Here is a 21673-nt window from a genome sequence, read left to right on the forward strand (position 1 = left end):
TCTGCTGAACCAATTATGATGATAACCACGTAGAACTGTGTAGAACTAAGGCTCTGTACTGTTACAGGAATCCTCGATTCCTTTGTTTTTCAATATCATCCCCATGTGACTGGCCATTCTCCCACAGCATTCTTCGGCCGTGACATACAGACATCATTCACTCGGCCAGCAAAAGACGCCGTAATGGATTGCCTTGAAATTTGGTACGTGAAACAAGATTCCAGTATAATACATCTACGGATAATATGTGATAGTTTGGACTACCACAGCCCGAGCTACAGAAGGTGGAAAATCAGTAAACTATCACTCCTGTTAATAACACACAGTGTGTCCTGCAGGTTGATTTTTTGGCTGCAAGACACATTACATTGTGTTTTGATCTAACATACTTCAGAGAATGTTGCATGAAGGGTCAATGACTTCAAAAATACCTGAGATATAACATATACAATTTTAATTGAGTTTCTTCCTATTTTTTTCTTCGCATCAAAAGTAAGGAAACTTCATTTGACAGAAAAACATACTTAAATTTTATGGATTTTTTTCAAATTTGGTACCCTGATAAACCTACAATTAGGAGTCTCATTTGGTGTAAACATAAGACACGAGTACAAAGCTATTCAAGGGAAACCGCTCAAATGTAACGAATTTTCTGGCGCACGCCCACGCAAAAAGTCACGTGAGCTATCGGTCTATCATTTTTACTACATCTTCACCTAGGAGTAAAAGTGGACTGTTTTTAGTTTTTTTGTGATTCGGAGTAACGATGGCTGATTTAGAGCAGCATAAATATAAGGTGAAAGACGTGCAAATACTATTGGTTAGGCGAAACAAACGAGATTAGCAGTTTCTAGCTCAAGTTTTCAAAAGAATCATACATGTGGACGGCTATTATTGATTATTCATTGCCAATTTTTCCGTACAAATGTATTGAATTTTATGAATTATCGTAATTAAAGAGCGTTTAGCGTCACGTGATATTAGCTTAAGCAATAATATAAATAGAGTTGTTTGATTCGGCTGTACCGATAGCATGGGGGTGATGACAAAAAACTGTTAATCTAAATTCCATGGCGTTAATATCAAGAAAGCTATTAATTGTTTTAGAGGGGGGAAACTACCACCATATATTTTAAAGAATCTGGTTAGTTCTGTAAAGTAAAGGTCTGTTCCGAATAAAAGGGTTGCAATCCTAAAGCTAATGTTGGTTACTATCGAGTGTCACTTTCTTATTTGGTATGGTTTGTTGGTGTGCATTGACAAAAAGTCATGATATCTAATCAAAAACACCTTAGGTGTGAAAAAAAATGTTCGGCCAAAAAAGGATTGAGTGTACGACTTAAAGGAATGAAATCAAAATTGGTAGCCAAACTGGTAGCTACACTTATAGCATTGATAATAATTTTATAGCAAATATTCATTCATTACTTGGCTAGGCCACGTATTTTATTTTACCCACCATCATGCTTTGGTATTGGATAGGCAACCTTCTGTGTGACTTCATTCACTTTCCTAGTCCACACAAAGTTTTTGAATCCAGCCTTATTCTTCAAAAGAATAAAATATTATACCAAAGCACTAGTATTTAGTTATATTACTTTTTGTTGTTTAGTGGCTTTTATTTCTTTAAGGACCTTGGCCTGTTTTGTATCTGATATTTTACAAGTAAGTCATGTGATCTGTAGAACTGATCAGTTATAAGACTTTCACAACTAAAGTAAGTTATATAGTTAACTCTGTAAAAATTCATCTTATTTCTAAGAAACAACTTCTAGTGCATTTGTTGTTAAGCTCTACTTATACAAAGTCACATATTGTAATTTTCTGTCCAGGATAAACTCTGGTTTCATCGTTTATTATTTCATGGCCTTAATGAAGATAACCTTATTATTTTGATCCATGAGAGTTCTTCCAACCAATAATATTTCGTATATTTGTGCAAAACCACACAAAGCCTATCTACGCTAGCCATCCCGAATTTTAATATGAAAAACTAGAGTTAAGGCACCTATTTAACAAGCACACATTGCCAAATCTTGGGCTACTCTTGTGTAATCAAATAGTAGAAGTTAACAGCACCCACTACCAACTCTTGGACTACTTTTGTCTAATCGAATAGTAGGATTTAACAGCACCACTGCCAACTATTGGACTACTCTTGTCTAACCGAATAGTGGGATTTAACAGCACCCACTGCCAACTCTTGTTTAACCGAATTGTAGGATTTGACAGTCACTCTTATAAAGCCAAAGTGCAGAGTGCTATCTTGCGACAACGGGGTGCGAGTCACGGACCCTAGCATCTAATGTCTCAGATGTCATTTAGTAAGTCAAACCTGGTACAGTTTCTCTCTTCTACTTCCTCTCTATGATAAAAGTTAGATTTTAATTAATACGACATGAAAGTGATTAACAACTCAATCCAAAAGCTTCATTTACTCATTAAAACTGGTCAATTCAGGAAGAGTTTTAGTTTACTCAAAATTTCAATTTACATTATTTGGCTATTCTTTGAATGAGCGCTAAAAATATTCATAAAAAAGCAGAACATGTATAATTTGCCAAATTCAAAAATTAATATTTGTAATACATGTATGATAAACAGAAAAAAAATATTAAAGAAATCAATAACTTATTTTTGTAACTTTTTTATTACAGGTCGTTAGAGCACTTGCACATTTACTATTCTTAATGGAAAATCTAACACTTTAAAGTTTGAAACATATCTTTCCTGGATTAACAGCACTTACGGGTTAATAAAGATGTTCTTTACTTAGGTATTTCTAACAGAATGAAGTTATTGAATATGTAATGAAATATTTAATTTACATTTGGCATGACGTAATACAACGTTCGTAGGTTATTACTTCACATTTTATTATACAATAATAAATTATAATAGTGGATTTGTAAATGTGTTATTTGTCTGTACAATCACAAAAGTAATTTATTGCTTCCAAAAACATATATTAAAATAATTGAAAAAATATGTTGCAAATAGTAAAATTATTTAATTTTGTATGTTTAATATTTTTGTAACTTATATAACTGGAGAACACGTTCTTATCATTATATGCGCCACAAATACCACAAGTGATATTAAATAATAATTGCACCACGCTAAAATCCGGTATTCGATTCTGCTCGGTGGACAGAGTGCATATAACCCATTGTGTCGCAACAACAACTGCATAGTAGTTATTTTTTGAAGATGCTAATGTTTAACATCCTTTAAATATTCATTTAGCACCTATATATATATATACATGTACATGTACATATAACTCAAGCAGACAAATACGACTAACAAAACAGTGCAATTCGTTTATCGTTGAATCTTTAAATGTTAGTGGCATGTTAATTTTACTATGTAACTTAATGGGCAGTGTTCATTTTCTTCATCAAGTTATATACTAATTCCGACATTTGTAAGCCTCGACATTAAATATTGTTTGTTTTGGGGTTTTTTAAACCAAAGCGACAGTATAGGCTATCTGTACTGTGCCCGCTGCAGAACTCTAACCCCGCATTTTAATATTATAAGCTCCGAGGCTCACATAACATAACGTTTTGGAACAACATGGGACCTATTGGTCCATCTCGGTTGTTCCATCCTCTAAATTAAATTAATTTTAAAAAAATATTAAAACCAGCCCTTATCATTCATATATTTATCAATCTTTTGCTTAAACTCACTTAAATTTACTGCTTCCACAACATCCGAAAACAACCCATTCCAAAGGCCAACCACATTATTAGAAAAATAAAACTGTCTTAGCTGAAGATGACTCTTACCTTGCCAAAATTTATATGTGTGTCCCTCAGTCCTACTAATCTCACTGCCCCCCAGTGGCACAGCGGTATGTCTGCGGAGTTATAACGCTAGAATCCGGGTTTCGATACCCGTGGTGGGCAGAGCATAGATAGCCCATTGTGTAGCTTTGTGCTTAATTACAAACAAACAAACTAATCTCACTATTAAGTATGAAAAGAGATGATGCATCAACACTATCGATTCCCTTTACAATCTTAAACACCTCAATCAGATCCACTCTTAACTCTCATTTTTCAAGAGAAAACAATTTGAGAGATTTCAATATTTCCTCATATGACAACCCCTTCATCCCAGGCACCATTCTAGTAACCTTTCCAACAATTCAATATCTTTCCTAAAGTAAGAAGCCCAAGACTGAACACAATATTCCAAATGTGGCTTAACCAGTGACCTATACAATGAAATTATAACCTCTTTGGATTTGTATTCAATATTTCTGTACATACAACCTAAAATCCTATTCCCCCTACCACTAGCAACAGCAAACTGCTTGAATCGCTTTAGAAATTATCAACTATTACACCAAGATCCCTTTCGTAAGGTTATTCCAATCCCAATTAATTCAAATTATGATAATCCACATGCATTATCTTACATTTATTATAATTAAAACCCATCTGTCAGGTTGTTATGGGCGATTGACTCGCAACCTGAGAGTCGTGGGTTCGAATCCCCATCCCACTAAACATGCTCACCCTTTCAGCCATGGGGGCGTTATAATGTGACCGTCAATTTCACTATTCGGTTGGCGGTGGGTGGTGATAACTAGCTGCCTTCCCTCTAGTCTTACACTACTAAATTATGGACGGCTAGCGCACATAGCCCTCGTGTAGCTTTGCGTAAAATTCAAAACAAACCAAACCATCTGCCATTTATTTGCCCAACTCACTAAATGATCTAAATCCTTTTGAAAATCAGCAGTATCCTCTTCACAACTAGCATCAGCCAAGACCTTAATATCATCTCCAAATGTAAGTAAGTTATTGACCATTCCTAAGAGCAAAGGTCCTAAGACTGAGCCCTGAGGTACCCCACTTGTGACATTAATTCGGTTCGACTGAACTCCATTTGTAACAACCCTCTGCTTTCTTCCATCTAGCCACTCTTTTATCCAATTTGTTAACTTATCCTCCACACCTATAGAGATAATTTTCTGTACAAGCCTTTTATGTGGCACCTTGTCAAATGCTTTCTGAAAATCCAGGTACATTAAATCTACACTCTTACCCTCATCTACATAAGCAGTAACCCTTTCAAAGATTCTCAGAGATTTGTAAGGCAAGATTTTCCCTTAGTGACTGCCCAATAAAATTCTAAACTTTGTTAAATGACATTGCAAAGTATCTTTTAACAGATTTTCCAAATTCTTTTCCCACAACTGAAGTAATACTAATGGATCTATAATTATTGGAACAATTTTTGTCACCTTTTTTTGAAAAGAGGAGTTACATTAGCTAACTTTCAATCCTCTGGTACCTGCTGACTATTCAAGGACTGACAAAAAATGGTAGTAAATGGCTCACATATCCAAGCTTTAACCTGCTTCAAAACCCCTGGGGAAATATTATCTGGCCCAGGAACCTTATCATTCTTTAAAGTTTCCTATTTTTTATTAACCAGCTCAGAATTAATGCAGTCATCTTGTTTGATTTCGTTTCCATTTATCAACTGTTCAAGATGTGGAATACTCCTTAAATCTTCGTTAGTAAAACCCGAAGAAAAAGCATAATTTAATAGCCTAGCCATCTCATAATCATCAGATACTAGCCTTCTTTTATCATCCTTCAAGGGTCCTACCCCCATTCTAACATTTTGTTTACCCTTAATGTATTTAAAGAAATCCTTACTTTTAATTTTTATATTTTCAGCCAACCTTTTCTCATACATCGTTTTTGACCCTAATTTCCTATTTCACCAACTTTCTTGATCTTCTATACTCTTCTAAGTCTCCTTCATAGCAGTCAATTTAAATTTCTTAAGTTTATGATTATATTTTATTTCTTAAAATCGTTGTGAACCAACCTGATTTTACTTGCAGCTACCCTTTTCTTTCTATAAGGAATATGTTTATCTTGAATTTTGAAAAACTTAAATATTTAAATGTTTAAATATTTTCCGCATCTGATCAGTGTCTCCAAATAATTCAGCTGCTCAATTCACAACAGATAATTCTTGTCGCATCACTTCAAAATTTGCAACCAAAAATATCATTATTCCTTATCGCCATATGCAGCAAAACATTGAACCTAATAGAGCAATGACCACTTGCACCCAAATGTTCCCCCATTTCCACCCTCTTGATCATTTCTATATTTGAAGTTAACAGTAAAACAAAAATAGCATTGTTTCTAGTAGGTTCCTTGAATAATTGGTGAAGAAAGCCATCTTGAACAGTTTTCAAAAACCATTCTCCCTCATGGTTTGACTCTAGTATTTCCCAATCTATATACCTGAAATTAAAATCACCTATAAATATGACTTCATTAACAGCTGAAATCTTAATATCATTATAAAGTTTCTCACCAATTTAATCAGTATCGTATCATCTGGTGATCTGTATCACATTCCCACTAAAACCTTTTCCCTTTATATCCACTAATAAAAAAAATTCAATCTCCTTGCTATTATCTTTGATATCCTCAACTTCAACAGGATGTAACTCATATCTTACATATAAAGCCACTCCTTCTCTCCTATTTAATATTCTATCCCTATGAAATAGCCTGTAACTCTGTATTTCAAAGAACCATGTTTCAGTTATTCCCATTATATCAAAATCCTCCATTCTTATTAGTGCTCTAAAATAATTTATTCTATTTTCTATACTTCTCGTGTTACAATAGTAACTACTTTTATATTCCTTTTCTATGCTAGATTTTCTCTGCCTCTTATTCTTTTTGCATTTAGTTTTTCCTGGCCCTCACCACTGTCTAATCCAATTTAAAACTTACCTTACAGCTAACTTAATAGCCTTAATAAACAAGCTTCCAGGGGCACAAAGAGAGGAAGAAATTTTTGTGGTCTTAATACTTTATGTTGGATAGCATAAATTCCTTGCGCTCCACTGAGGGGCCCAAAGCCCTTCATGATTCATAGAGTCCCCAATATATCGGTAAAACTCCGCCATTATCCCCAGTTAATTCTATAGCTACCTCAAGAAGAGGTCCTTACCTCAAAATAAACCCCGTTAGGACACCTGTACTTGGTATATAAGCATGTGTGCTATGTTTGCTCCGGAGAGCTTGTGAGCGTGGGTCTAAATGCAGTTTCAGACATGGCGTCCCTGGAACCCCAAACTCCTATGCCAGATTTAGGTTCATCAACCCTGTAAACCTATTCTTAGGCTATCCAATCATGCATGAGTAGTCTTCTGGGTGTCTTTTATCCTTTCTTGGTACTCCTGTGGTAAGAGTGCTACGCCATATAGATAAGGCCACTCCAAATCCTCTTGCCAGGTTTTGTCCTGCTATGTCCGAAACTTGGCTTTCATAATTCATAATTTCATATTTTTTGAAGTTGTGTTTCTTTTTCATAAATTGTCCTTATTTTCCAGTCCTTGATATATTCGTAGTGCATTCACAGAAAGTTCTATATCTGATTATTACATTTGAATAACGAATAAATTGGGAAATACTTAACTTTAAATACCTTCTTTTGTCCAATATTTTGGCTTTGAAAAGACACATTACCACATCCAGGTAGTGACCTTTGATATAGTCAAACATCAGAAAGTAGAAAAGAAAAATATCTAGAAACAAAACCGGTTTCAAGGCTTTTGTCATTGACTTGAAGTTTGCTAAACTCATCTCGTCGTACAGACTTCGTTGACCAATTTTCCTACCAGAAGACTGAAAAGGACGCACGAATGTGTCGAAACTAGTTTCTCCAATATCAATACTTCTGACAGTTTGATTCGTTTGTTGTTGATTAATGGTGATTATGAGATTCTTTAAACACTGATTATGAGCCTTGTGGATTATTATAATGACTGATTGTGGATAGTTTATGAGCAGAACATCATTAGGACTGGGTAAGCGGGACAACAGCCTCGGGCGCAAAGCGGTGGGAGGGGACAAAAGGGCTTGCCACACCACTCACAAAGAGGGCGCAAATATGATGGTCTGCCTGGGTACTAAATGCTTACTTAGAGCTCTGGTTATGAGTCTTATGAGTTACTTTAATCATTGGTTTTGAGCTTTCTGAAATACTCGTGAGCACTATAAATTTTCAAGTAAAATATTTCACACTAATTCTAGCATGACGTCAAGATGGTGTTATTTACTACGAAAATAGTCACGTAGCTTAACTCGTATAAATTCATTGTTTTTATACTGAGAAATATTATAATCTGACCTTTTCATCTGAAAGAATGTAATTAATTGAAATAGCATAAAAAGTGTAACATCAATATAATTACGAAATTTGTTACACTTTTTCTTCGTTAGAAAATTAATTAGATAATACTTAACATTCTCATTTTATTTACTAAGTTGTACAGAAAATGAAACATTTTTCTATTCAGATTTGAAATTTGAATAGAAAGCGTAAATACGCTATAAACAAACGAAATAATGGGAATACAAATTAATGAGCAGCCCTTGAGCAACTGGAAAAGCAAATGAGTAACACCTTTGTATACAAATGTAAGTTTTCATTCCCTAATGTCAACAAAATTAGTTGTTTCTTCTCTATACTTTAATTATACTTCCTACCCAAAAATATTATTTGTTGAACGAGAGTTAGATAAAGAAAGAACAAAAATAACTCTGTCAAAGGAAATTACGTTAAAACGACGGTAATTTTTTTAATCATAATAAACTAGAAATTCACAGGCGAAAAAAATTTAAATAGATTTTTGGTTATTTCAAGAAAGTGTTTTTAATGAGTAAACTGAGCTCATCGTCACAAAATGGACAAAAAATTATTAATTAGACAAATTCCTAAAACTGACTGGTTAAACACTGACTAGATTAGTCTGAAAAATAATTTGAACCAGTTATGCTAAGATATTTTTCTCATTGATTACTCATATATTAAATCGCACTATTTGTGAACAAAGAAAGTAAATAGGACAGTGTGGATTAATTCTAGGAAATTTCATCTAAAGAAAAAATGCGATTATTAAATAATATGCTTAATAATGACAATAGCAAAATATCCATATTTAGAGAAGTAAAACAAACGACGAATTTTAACCAATGAAAACCATCAAACATATTGTTGGTGTGAACGTGCTTTATAGTCACTAGGAGAAAAACCTGTACACTGGATAGGTGAAGTGAAGAAAAGGTGACATTGGCAACTATTCAGTTCTTCACATTATATAGCCACACAATAACAGGAATAATAAATAAAATTAGTATTCCTAAAATTTCTTTCTAAAATTTCTAAGTTCAAGGGAGATCCAGTTTCAGTCTATATTTTGATCAACGTGTGGTATTGGGTTATACTAGTTTCGGAGAATTCCACTCTTCATCAGTAACCCTGAACACAATTTAACCAAAAACAGGTGGTTGTGTTATTCTTGAAATTTGGATAGTGCGTATTGTTAATCATGTTGGCTGTTTGGAAATTGAAAACACGTTTCTTATCACCAGATACGGGTAGTTGGAATAAACGTTTGACAAGTCATTTCATGAAAAATTAAATAGCATTAAATGACCCGTTCATACTTAGCAACCTTGGTTATTTGCGACACAGGGAAACATGTCAAGACTATAGACCTGAAAGTAGAAACTGTAAACCAGAACAGGTAAACTCTTGGACACAATGAGAATGGTTTACTTTTCTTTACTTATAATCTAGCTTTCCAAAGATACAGATAAAAAATAGAAGAGAAAAGTAGTGGAAATTTTGAAAGTGCATGGATATCTTTGATTTGTCGGTTTCGTTTTATGCATTCTTCTGAAATTATTAATGCTAGTAACTGTGCATCTTTAAAGCAGCCGAATTTCTGGTAGCTCAGTACAAAGAGGATTTTTCTTCGGACTTTCAAACAGAACCGCATTGAAGGACGAAATACAACCGATTATAGGTGGTAAAATTAAAGACCTAACTGATCTTTCATTTTCGAAACATAACGTTATTTTGCCTAGCGTTTTGGGTGTTGCAACGGTTCTAAAACTCTTTTTGACTATACCAGGTACTGTGACGAATACAGAAAAGTTGTTTTCAAAGCTGAAATTGATCAAAAACTACCTTAAAAGTTCTATAACCCAGGAGAGACTGACAGGACTGTAAAACTTAAGCATAGAATGTGATAGAGCTAAACAAAATATCAGACAGTGACTTTACATACTTTGATTACTTTACTGATAGGGGAAACATTTGTTTCGTAGGGAGGAGAAGCTTCTTAAGATTAAAAGATACTAAAATAATATTACATTTTTTGAAAAGTTTAAAGAGTAGTGTTTAAAATCAAATATGGGTGGTAAGTGGGCAGCTACAATTGTAAAAAAAAACAATATATATAATAACACTAAATCTCATAAAACTAATGTCATAAGTTTATTGCTGCCTCATTTTGAAAAAGTGCAACATATGAAGAGACACCTCACATGCACTGATGAACACCCCCCATCCTTTACATTCTTCAATTTAGTATGGTAATGTTTAAGATATAACTCTAATTACCCTAATGTTTTTGCAAAATATAGTGGTGGTGGTGGTGATGAAATGGTGGCCAAGTTTATCAGTGCAGACAAGGTGCTTCTTCTCAAGTGACACTTTTGCAAAAAGAGACACCAATAAACTTATTATGCATATAGTTTTAGTGTTATATGTGTTATATTTGTTGTTATTGTTTCTTATTTTTCTTTCTATACACAAGCCACAGTAATTAGTATAGGTAAAAAGAGTTTCAGTGCCGTTGCACCATCAGCAACACGAGGCAAAATGGCGTTATGTTTCAAAAATAATAAAAAAAATATCTTATATTTTCCTCACGATCAGACAATCTTTAGTCTTTGCAGAGTTTGTCAAAATGCTTTTTTTCTTTTTGTACGTCATACACATTTTTCGGTAAACTTGGATTCAAGACCCCAACTAGTTTTCTTTAGCTTCTTCAAACTGTTTCTTAACGTTTGTAAATGTCTCGGTTGCAGTAGAAGCTAGAAAAAGATCCATGTTCTAAGGATGAAGCAGTTTCGATACAATGTTCATAGTCTCAAGTCGAACACGAAAGTCTTCATGCCATTTTCAGTCCAATTGCTTCTAAAAGCTCTTCTGTCTTATTAGATTGTAATATGATTCTACTTAGTGCTCTTCTTACATAAACAAAGAGAAAGCGTACAGCAGGAAAACCATTGTGTCTGAATGCCCAGCTTATGGGGCACAATGTTTTTAGCGTTGAGTTTAAAAAGACGTTACTTTTATAAGGAGTTTTCACCATTTGATGTTTTAGCTGAAAATGAGTATAGTCGCTGCAAAATGTCCTAAAATTCCCTAATTTCAGGAATGTTATGGCAAGGATCATTCAATATTAAATTTAAATTATGAGCAGCACTTTTTTCACATATTCGTTTCTGGATACCAGAGTAAAGACCAATCATTGTGCTAGCTCCATCAGATCCTTGACCTCTACATTTTCCAACTAACAAACCCATGTCTTCAATCATTTTTACTATTGTAGTGTCTGGCACCTCAGCACTTTGACTGTAATGCTTCGGCTGGAATTTCATTAACATCATGAAATATTGTTAAATATTGGAAAACCTGATAAATTGGTCTTCTTTCTTATATCTTGCATTCTGTTCATCATAACAGAATAAAACTGGGCCCCATTTATTCTAGTAATTATTTACTTTGTACTTTTTGACAGCAATTCAATCAGCTTGTTTTGTATTTGTAGCCTAAGATATTTTACTTTGGTGTCCTTTTCAATAAACCGTTTTAAAACTGAGTCATATTTACTGAAGAGTACTATGACTGTTGAAGTTTCCACTACTTTTCTCTTCTATTTTTTCTCTGCGTCTTTGGAAAGCTAGATTGTAAGTAATGTAAACTATTCTCATAGTGTCCAACAATTTATCTGTTCTGGCATGGCTCAGTGGTTAGGGCGCTCGACTCGCGCCTGAGGGTCGCAGGTTCGAATCTCTGTCCCACCAAACATGCTCGCCCTTTCATTTGTAGGGCGTTATTATGTGACGGTCAATCCCACTATTCGTTGATAAAAGAGTAGCTCAAGAGTTGGTGGTGGGTGGTGATGACTAGCTGCCTTCCCTCTAGTCGTACACTGCTAAATTAGGGACGGCTAGTGCAGATAGCCCTTGTGTAACAATTTACCTGTTCTGGTTTTCAGTTTCTACTTTCAGGTTTATAGTCTTGACATGTCTCACTGTGTCGTAAATAACAAAGGGTGCTAAGTGTGAAAGGGTCATTTCATGTTATTTATTTTTTTCATGAAAGTGCCATGCCAAACGTTTATCCCAACTGCCCGTACCTTACATCTTAATGTGTGTTTTCAATTTTCAAACAGCCAACATGGTTCACAATACGCACTATCTAGATTTAAAGAATAAAATAACGATTTCCTGGGAGCTTTAACTTTACTCTTAGTTACTTTGTAATAATAGCCTGTCTCGTGAGAAAGGTACTTTGGGCTTGCAAGATCAATTTTAAATAATGAACCTTTTTACATTGGTGTCATGATCAATGTCTACCGGAAAGTTTGCTGTATCGGCTGGGATAGAGCCATGTGGATGATAATGGCTAGTTTCATTTTCATATTGTTCCTTTTCAATCAAAGTTTCATTATTTGCTATACTTGCCTCATCATCAGTCGCTAATCGGACAATACTTACGGCTTTTTCAAAGGATGCAATGGTATTTTGAAAAAAGCATAACAACAACAATTGCACAAGGTATAACTGTGTCAATGAAGGTGACAATGGGGATTCAGTTTCACTTATAGAAGGCATAAATAGAGATATTATTTTTGTCAACCTGCCTTTATTTCTGTCCTCTGTGTTTGTATTAACTGATTTTGGTTTTTTTTGGGGGATTCTACAGCCCCATTTATATGCTTTCTTGTACCACTAGAACGATCTTTATAGTTAAGTAATTAACTATCTAAATAGGTAAAACTACGTGGTGAACAGAAAGGCTGATGCACTTCTTCCAGTAGTTCGTCCACGATCCTGAAGTCCCAACATGCCCTCTTAGTATTGAACCGTTTCCTAATGCTGACTGGTCGCAGCAGGACTGGGATGGTGCAAGTCCATAGCTGTATCGCCGAAAAAACAAAACAAATTGCTTTATTCCTAATTGCCCCCCCCCCAGTGGCACTGCAGTATGCCTGTGGAGTTACAACTATAGAAACCGGGTTTCGGTACCCGTGGTGGGCAGAGCACCTTGGTAATATGGGGCACCCTTAATTACGGGTTTGATGTTACGCTACTGTGCTTTTGTTTTTTAAATTAGTTTAGTGTTTTATATCAACAGATGTCCTTTATTAATACAAACAATTACAATTCAATCTCATCGAGAATTTTTTAAGCTATAGTATAAGTTTGTTTCTAAGACCATAAGAAATAAATCATTCATTTTCATAGCCTCTCAATGGCTCAGCGACAAGACTACATGCTTACGACGCTAAAAGCCGGGTTTCGATATCAATGGTGGGCAGAGCACAGATAGCCCATCGTGTAGCTTTGCGCTTAACAACAATCAGCAAACAACAATGTGGATGGTTTACGTTAAAAAAGTAACATAAAGTGTTTAGAAATGGGAGTTTATTTAGAACAAATAAAGCTTATACAGTGTGCTTTAAAGATCTGAAGAACGGCGCTTAGTTTCTTTCAACACATCAGTATAATTCTTATATAGCCTGGATGACTACAAATCAGCATTTCTACACGTTCTGGCAAATCTTATTTAAACAAATAAATATATTTCACGAAGTAGGTTTAGAGAAAGCTATACTGTGAAATGTATTGATTAAAGCTTAGTTAATCAAGTCGCAAAGCAAAGTGCGTAATGGTCAGGGTCAGCTAGAAAGAGCCGCAGCAGGCTGTGTCGCTCTCGCTGCTCTGAATCTATGGGACTCCATTTTATATTGATCACTAGTTCGTCTGCCGCCATCTTGCGAAGAGCGCGGCTAGCAACTGCAGTGCCGAAGTAGCATGTCACACATACAGAAGTGAAGCCGTTTAAATAATATCAGGGAAATAAGTTGATATATTTCCTATAGTAAAGGTAAGCTTAATTATGTTTTAACATCAGAAGATGCTTTGTTGTTGTTTTCTTTATTATTATAATCAAAAAGAAGTAATTTACTATAATACAGTGCGACAGCCCCTATGTAGTACCACACTCCGGTCCGATGACTAGTCTAACATAGTCTGTAAAATGGCTTATAAAACTTCTATACAAATTTCTGTCAAACTGAGCCTGTTATAAAAGATAATTAAAATTTACATCGTAACGCCATTTAATGATTTTTTTGTATAATATATACACAGAGGCACTAAAGTACCAGGTATTGTCTGTTCCTTAGATATTTAAATTATTGAAATATTGGACCCCTGTTCGCGTTATGTTTTATCCTAGTACTTATGTAATACTATATTTCTAAACATGATCTTAACACAAGTTCATAATGGTGTACATATATATTTTTTTCTTAACAATCTTCTGTGGTATATATATATATATATAATTTGTGCTGTAAAATTATATATATATTCCAGACTTTATCAATCCGAGGGACTGTGGTTCGCGTCCCTTTGCCGCAATTAGGGGCCGTGTGTGTATTGTATAAATTACAATCGAACCCCACTTTTCAATAAGAGTAGCCCTAGAGTTAACAATGAATGTTCTTGAATATCTGTTATTAGTTCAAAGTTAGAGACTGCTTGCAGATATCTCTTGAGTGAATAGCTTTGAACGAATATCCGAAACAAACAAAGCCAGTATTTTCAATGCGTGAACATGCGCCACTTTTATAAGCCCTGTGAGAGTCTGTCTGCAACGTACGTTAAATACTCGAACACTGCAGTGTAATACATGGCCAGAGCATAAGAAAGTTGGATCGTGTTGTCACCCACCTATTACCAGCCTAACTGACGATGAAGTTATTAATATTTTAAATCTCTGCGACCTCATTAATACTAGATAGTACATCGATGTAGCCGAAGTATCTTATATTTTTTTTGTTTTGTGTCTAGTCTTACAGTTTGTTTTATTTTTGTAATCCCTTTGACAAATGCATTACTTCAAAAAATCACATTTTAAGAAAGTATAGGTATGTAGTAATTATTGTCATGAAATTAAACCTTTTTTACGCCTATTTGCACTTAGTATATCTAAAACTCCTACATCCTGGTATGTAACTCATACCATCGTCATCCAGAGATCTTCTACATATTTACGTTTCAAACTTGCTTTATTTGATGTTGTTGTTGTTTGTTATTAAGCACAAAGCTACACAAAGGGCTATCTGTGCTCTGCCCACCACGAGTATAGAAACTCGGTTTATAGTAGTATAAATCCGCAGACATACCATTGAGCCACTGTGGGGCTGCTTTATTTGAAACAAGAATAAAGAGACCAGCATATATTTTAAGTATTTGTAGAGTTTAATATAATTTTTGAACTCATTAACAATATACAGTTTGTTTGTTTTAGAGCAAAGCCACACTGGTCTATTTGTTGTAACCATCGCAGGAATCTAACCCCGAATTTGTGCGTTATAACACCGTAAAGGTACCGCTGTCCCACCGAGGAACAATAATATACAAAAGAAGAAGGTTCAGAGGTAGACATGAATTAATGTTCATTTCTTAGAATATTCGATGATACACAGTTGAAATATATCGCGGGCGGGCAAGTAAGATAGCATATGGAATAATCATGTAACTTGGGGCCATGGAAGATTGATAAATTATGTATTCGCAAAATAATCTATGCAAAAGGTTGTATGTTAAACACAGACTTGAGTTTTGCGAGTAGTGATAATGTAGGCTACTGCGAGAAAGCTGTGAATAAGAATATATAGGCTAGTGAATTGCTTATTCGTTTGAAGTTAAGCACAAAGCTACCCAATGGGCTATCTGCGTTCTGCCAACCACGGGTATCGAAACCCGGTTTCTAGCGCTATAAGTCCGCAGACATACTACTATGCCACTGGGGGGTAGTGAGATTAGTAGGACTAAGGGACACACATATAACTTTTGGCAAGGTAAGAGTCATCTTCAGCTAAGACAGTTTTATTTTTCTAATAATGTGGTTGGCCTTTGGAATGGGTTGTTTTCGGATGTTGTGGAAGCCCAACACTGGGGTCCTAATGAACTGCGAAAGTCAAATTAATATATAAAAATAAATTGCCAAAGCTTTAAAATGAAGTATTCAAAGACATATTTTAGTTCTGTTGACTCATTTTAAAGTTTGTTGTGATATGATCTTTGCTTTTGATGTTACATATAAACAATAATTAATAAATCGTTTCAAAGCTAAAATCCGAGGTTCGATTTCTTGCGGTGTACAGAGCGCAGATAGTCCATTGTGTAGTTTTTACGCCAAAAAATACAAACAAAAAATAAATATTTCATTTCTCGAAAGAACAAAATAATTCTTGGAATATCTATCAAATATATTGCAGCTTTGTTTCACTTAAAATATGAGGGAAAGTGTTATTCTCTTATTTTCAAACCTGACATATACGACTGCTTTAAAATTACACTTTTTAATGCAAAAAAAAAAATGTTGTGTTATTTCGCAATTCTCTGTTATGAAGTTTATTGTTGCTCATGTTTTCAGTATTTTGTGAATCTGACTTCTTGGATACGTTTTTTTTTCGTGTTACATACCCTGGAGTAAATAGCATTATTTTGTGTCCTGAAATTAATGACTCAATCTGGACGATATTTCAAACTATTACTGAATGTCTCTTTACTTGAAAGAACATAGAATTAATTAGCTGAAAAATAAAGACAATATTTGAAGAAATAAATAATTATACGTTTAATATGTCAAATATCTTTCTCAGAATGCTTTTTTTTCAAACGATCTTTTAGGAATTGTAACTTTTATGTCAATATACTCAATTTTATGGTCAAGTAACTTCTTGGAAACAACAACTACATAAATGTGCATATTTCGCACGACTTTCTACATGTTCTTGAGAAATTTCAAGTAAATCCGTGCAACCAATTTTGAGATTACCAAAACCCACTCTTCCGATAAGGGGTGAAATAAAAAAAATCCAAACTTTGAAAGTATGTTTTTGTTTAGAATGATTATATGTCTGTGACAATTTTCATTTAATTCAGTGCAGCCAATCCTGAGATCCTCCAAATATCCCTTTATCCTCCAATATGATATTTTTTTTATCTAAACCTAGACACTTACTTTGAACATTTCCTTGCAATTTTCATGTAAAGCTGTGATCCAGTTCTGAGAATTTCCAAAACGTATTTGGAATATCAGAAGGCCTAGTGGTTATTGTGCTGGACAGTGGATCGGAAAGTCCAAGGGTCGAGTCGTGATATGCCATTAAGAACGCTCCACATTTTCGGCTGTGGTGGAGTGATAAACGTGATAGTCAATCCCACTTTTAGGGGACGAGTGCTGATGATTATTTGTTCTTCCTTTGGTCATCAGTTCTAATTCTAAACTAGGGATGCCTATTCCTAAACATTGGGTCTCTGACCTAGCCCTTTAGCCCATACGTCGTTAAAATACCATTAAAATACTAGATACTAAAATCTAAACTTGGATTATTGTTCCGACCAGTTCTCGAGTCAAGTATGACCTAGTAGTTAACATGCTCTGGTTGTAAATCCGAGAATTCATGGTTTACTAGTTGTTGCTGCAAAAAATACCTTCTGCATTTTTGAGCTGTGAATGCGCTATAAATGTAATGGTCAAGTACCACTGTTTGATATGAGAGAGGAGTACTGCTGACTAGCTGCCTTCACTCTAGTCTGTGAGTTGAAAATTAGGGAAGTCTATGCACTGATAGCCCAAGTACAACTTTGCGCGAACTTCTGAAAAAAAAAACAAAAAACAATTGAACGACATTTTACATCTTGATATTAATTTTCAAGTAAATCGGCTCATTCAGATTTGAAAACCTCAAAAACTCATCCGATTCACCATTTTGGAATCCTCTCTCGACTTCTTCGTTTATTTTCTGTAGAGGTCAAAAGCCTTCTAACAGAATTTCAAGTCGTTTTGTCAAAAGTTCAAAAATTAGGTAAACAATAAGACCAATATAATAAAGTATAATTCGCCAAGGCACAACGTTAGAGAAGCGTAGAATGTAAAAGTATTTTTCATCAGTAAGTGAATCTAGTATTCTTTTCCCGCTTATCATTTTTCACATCTAAGAAAAACTGAAATATTCAATTTCTTAATTAAACCTAACTAAAAAAGCGTCTCTTAATTCAAAACTTGCTCTTCTGATTCACATTGAAATAGTAACATTAACATTATGTGGTTGTGCTCTATGACTGTGTTTTCTATACATCTTTATTGGACCTCCAATTTCGAATGACAGGCAGACACTTAGATTGTGTTCTAATGCTAAAATCATGGTCTTTAAAGTAAATTTTCTATTTTAATTCTACTTTTTACCCTTTTATCTGATTAAATGTTAAGATTAAGATAAATGAACTAGCTCATGAAGTAAACGGTTTTATTACCTCTTAACCCTAGTTAAGATTCCTTTGGTGTCTTCAATAGTTTATCCTTTCGAAAGTTTATCATTTATCTTCTTGTACTTTTCATTTAATATTTTTACCCTGATATTCTACTTACATTTTAACCTTTAGCTTTGAAACTAACCTAAATATCCTAAGCTGACAGAACCTTATAAGATATTATTGAGATACTGCCTATAGCAGTGAGGATATCCAACTGATGAATCAGTGCATTCTAATCATTATAAGTTTTTGTTTTCAAATACCTAGTTAAACCGGTCTGCTAAATGTACTATACTATATACGTGATTTTGTTTGGGTTACATTTCATTCTTTACCCCAATATTATACTCATATTCTATTCTTTATGCTTTTGCACTACTTATATGACATTTTATAACCTTCTTAGTTTATTCAATACTTTCTAATACTGTTAATATTTATTTATTCCCTTTTGTACTCAGACAATAATTATCTTTATGTTATTATACTAAGTAGTTACAGTTTATTCATTCTGACGATTTCAGTAATTGTGTTAACCTTTTGATTTATTAACACATTATTTTTATTATATTGTGGTAGTTACCTTGTGATGTTAGTAAATATTTGTACTTAATTGTAGAAGATTACTATCATCTTTCACTTTCGTACATACTCGAGTAAGGAACCACATTATGCTAACATGATAAAAGGTGAGCAAACAACGATTTATAAGCATAAGGATGAATTTTCTTGATGGTGGAACATACATACTACATGTTACATCGAGAAGACAGACCAATGTTCTGTCGAAACATGTGGTATGTTCCACCATCAAGAAAATTTTTCCTATGCTTAGCCTCCAGTGGCACAGCGGTATGTCTGCGGATTTACAACGCTAGAAACCGAGTTTCAATACCCGTGGTGGGCAGAGCAAAGATAGCCCTTTGTGTAGTTTTGTGCTTACCCACAAACAAACAACCCTTACGTTTATTAATTGTTGTTTGTTATTAAACTAGTTGCAGAATTAATGTAATATTATTTTGTTAATTCCAGTATATTTCTTATATTTTATTATTATTGACCTGTTTATAATGTATACAGTTTATTATCTGTTCTTTTTTTAGTTCCATGTGACTATTGTGATTAAACAATACACCGTGTTTTTAACATGAAAATCCTGCCGTACTAAAATTATAGGTCAAAAATATATAAAAATAGACAGAACAAAACCTTAAGTAGTGTTCAGGCTATCAAACTGATTTCGGTTGTACTTTGCTTACAGTTTAAATAAACGTATATCTACGTTATTGTGTATTTGAAACTTACTTGGTAATGACGATCAGCATTTTATATCAACGATAAAGATTGTACACCACATATTTTATGAACTAAAAATAGTTTCAAAATCTAAAAATTCAGGGCACTTCCAGAACGTCTCTTTGGTCGCACTACTATTTGTGTATTGTTTTTCTTCTGTTTTAATTCTAGAAACGAATTATTATTTTCTACTTTATAAGGTCTACAAAGTGTTCTTTATTTTATTTTCATAGTTACATGTTACTTTTTATTTTCTTCTACTAGTTATGACTCATTTTATTTTACTAGCTCTAATTCCTCCATATTATTTTTTTTTACTTCCTGAGAAAAATTGAATCATGTTTTCGTATACTTTATAACCCAAGTAATTAGAAAGTTCATTTTTTAACTTAGATGTGGTTTGGTTTGTTTTGAATTTCGCGCAAAGCTACACGAGGGCTATCTGCGCTAGCCGTCCCTAATTTAGCGATGTAAGACTAAAGGGAAGGCAGTTAGTCATCACCACCCACCGCCAACTCTTGGACTACTCTTTTACCAACGAATAGTGGGATTGATCGTCACATTATAACGCCCCCACGGATGAAAGATTGAGCATGTTTGGTATGACGGGAACTTAGATGTGACTTACAGGCTAGATTCTTTTTCTTTTCTGCTTTTGCAGTTTGTTGACACTCAATCTCGATGATACAAATAAATCATTTTTGGTGAAAAAAAAATGTTGAAGATTTAGCTTTTATATGCAATCATCTTTATTTTTTCATTACCCCGATGTTAACTTTCCTCGTGATTACAGAAAGATAATAATGTATAAAGAAGGCATAGACTATATTTGTAGATGCATGATAATAATTACATTGAGGATTTTATTTTATCAATAATACATCAAGTTTTATCGCTTTAATCAAATCAATTACCACATAGAAAACATAGACATCAACAATTAAATTCACAACAAATGTGGTATTCAGGTATATTAATGCCACAGATAGCTCAAAGTTTCCGCTAAAATGCAGTTTCAAGACATTTCAAATAGAGAATAAACTGAGCATGAACAGCAGAAGAAATACCAGCAAACAAAAATTAGTAAGTAAAACAAATCTTTATTAACAATAACGTGTCTATGTTCAACAACTAAACTGGCGGGTTTCATACTTTCTTTTGTAGCTTCACCGTCTGCTGGAGCCAGAGAATAATATCCTAAACGTCTGCAATTAACAGAAAGAGAAGAAATAATTCACATTTACATAAAAAAGGACATACAAAATAATATTATTCCGCACTTTCAAGTTATACAAAGGGGTCCAAGTTCGGTATCTCAGAATACATAGATTACCTATGTCAACGACTATTTCAAACGACATTCAAGGAAGAAAATCATTAACACATACCAAATTATAGAAGTATTTCTATCACCCCTTGAGATGGGCTTCTCCTGCTCCAGGGAGTGGATACAGGCACAGAACCAAACTTGTACAATTTTCTAAGAGATAGCTGTTATCGCATACAACTTTTACCTAATCAAAAATATTAGTACATATTCTCGACATTCTGTTAACAAGAATCTCTTAACTACAAGCAGACACAAATTACAAAAATTACCTGGATATACCTTACTACAAATATATTCCATACTAGTTAGGAAAGGGAGAATTAACAGTTATTTTAACTGTGACACAAACCGTTAGAAAACGAACTTTCGATTTTTTACTCTGTATTCTCTTAACCTCTAATGCCATTTAATAAAATATGCTCTCAAGCAAACCTACTTACGTATAAAACCGCCATACACTTGTACTTTGAATCTGGTGTATTTTTCGTTTTCATCTTCAAAACTTGTATTCCTGTATTTTATGTACAATATTACAGAGCTTTCTAAAAGACGTCACACATGCCGATCTGTA

At 34.0% G+C, this 21673-nt stretch overlaps 1 protein-coding gene across 2 annotated transcripts in view; it reads left to right on the forward strand.

Annotated features, from left to right (window-relative positions):
• The first annotated feature begins 13863 nt into the window (after positions 1-13863).
• Positions 13864-21673, forward strand: part of LOC106460307 (synaptotagmin-1-like) — a 48769-nt gene continuing 40959 nt past the window's right edge. Inside the window, exons 1-2 of one of the 2 annotated variants that reach the window (XM_022387004.1) lie at positions 13865-14028; positions 15460-15589. The gene's annotated coding sequence lies outside the window, so the exon portion shown is untranslated. Of the gene's footprint in view, positions 14029-15459; positions 15590-21673 lie in introns of both variants that reach the window. The other variant, XM_013920001.2, reaches the window with a different exon arrangement.

The sequence above is a fragment of the Limulus polyphemus genome, unplaced genomic scaffold, assembly GCF_000517525.1.
Source record: "Limulus polyphemus unplaced genomic scaffold, Limulus_polyphemus-2.1.2 Scaffold746, whole genome shotgun sequence".
NCBI classification, from domain to species: Eukaryota; Metazoa; Arthropoda; class Merostomata; order Xiphosura; family Limulidae; genus Limulus; species Limulus polyphemus.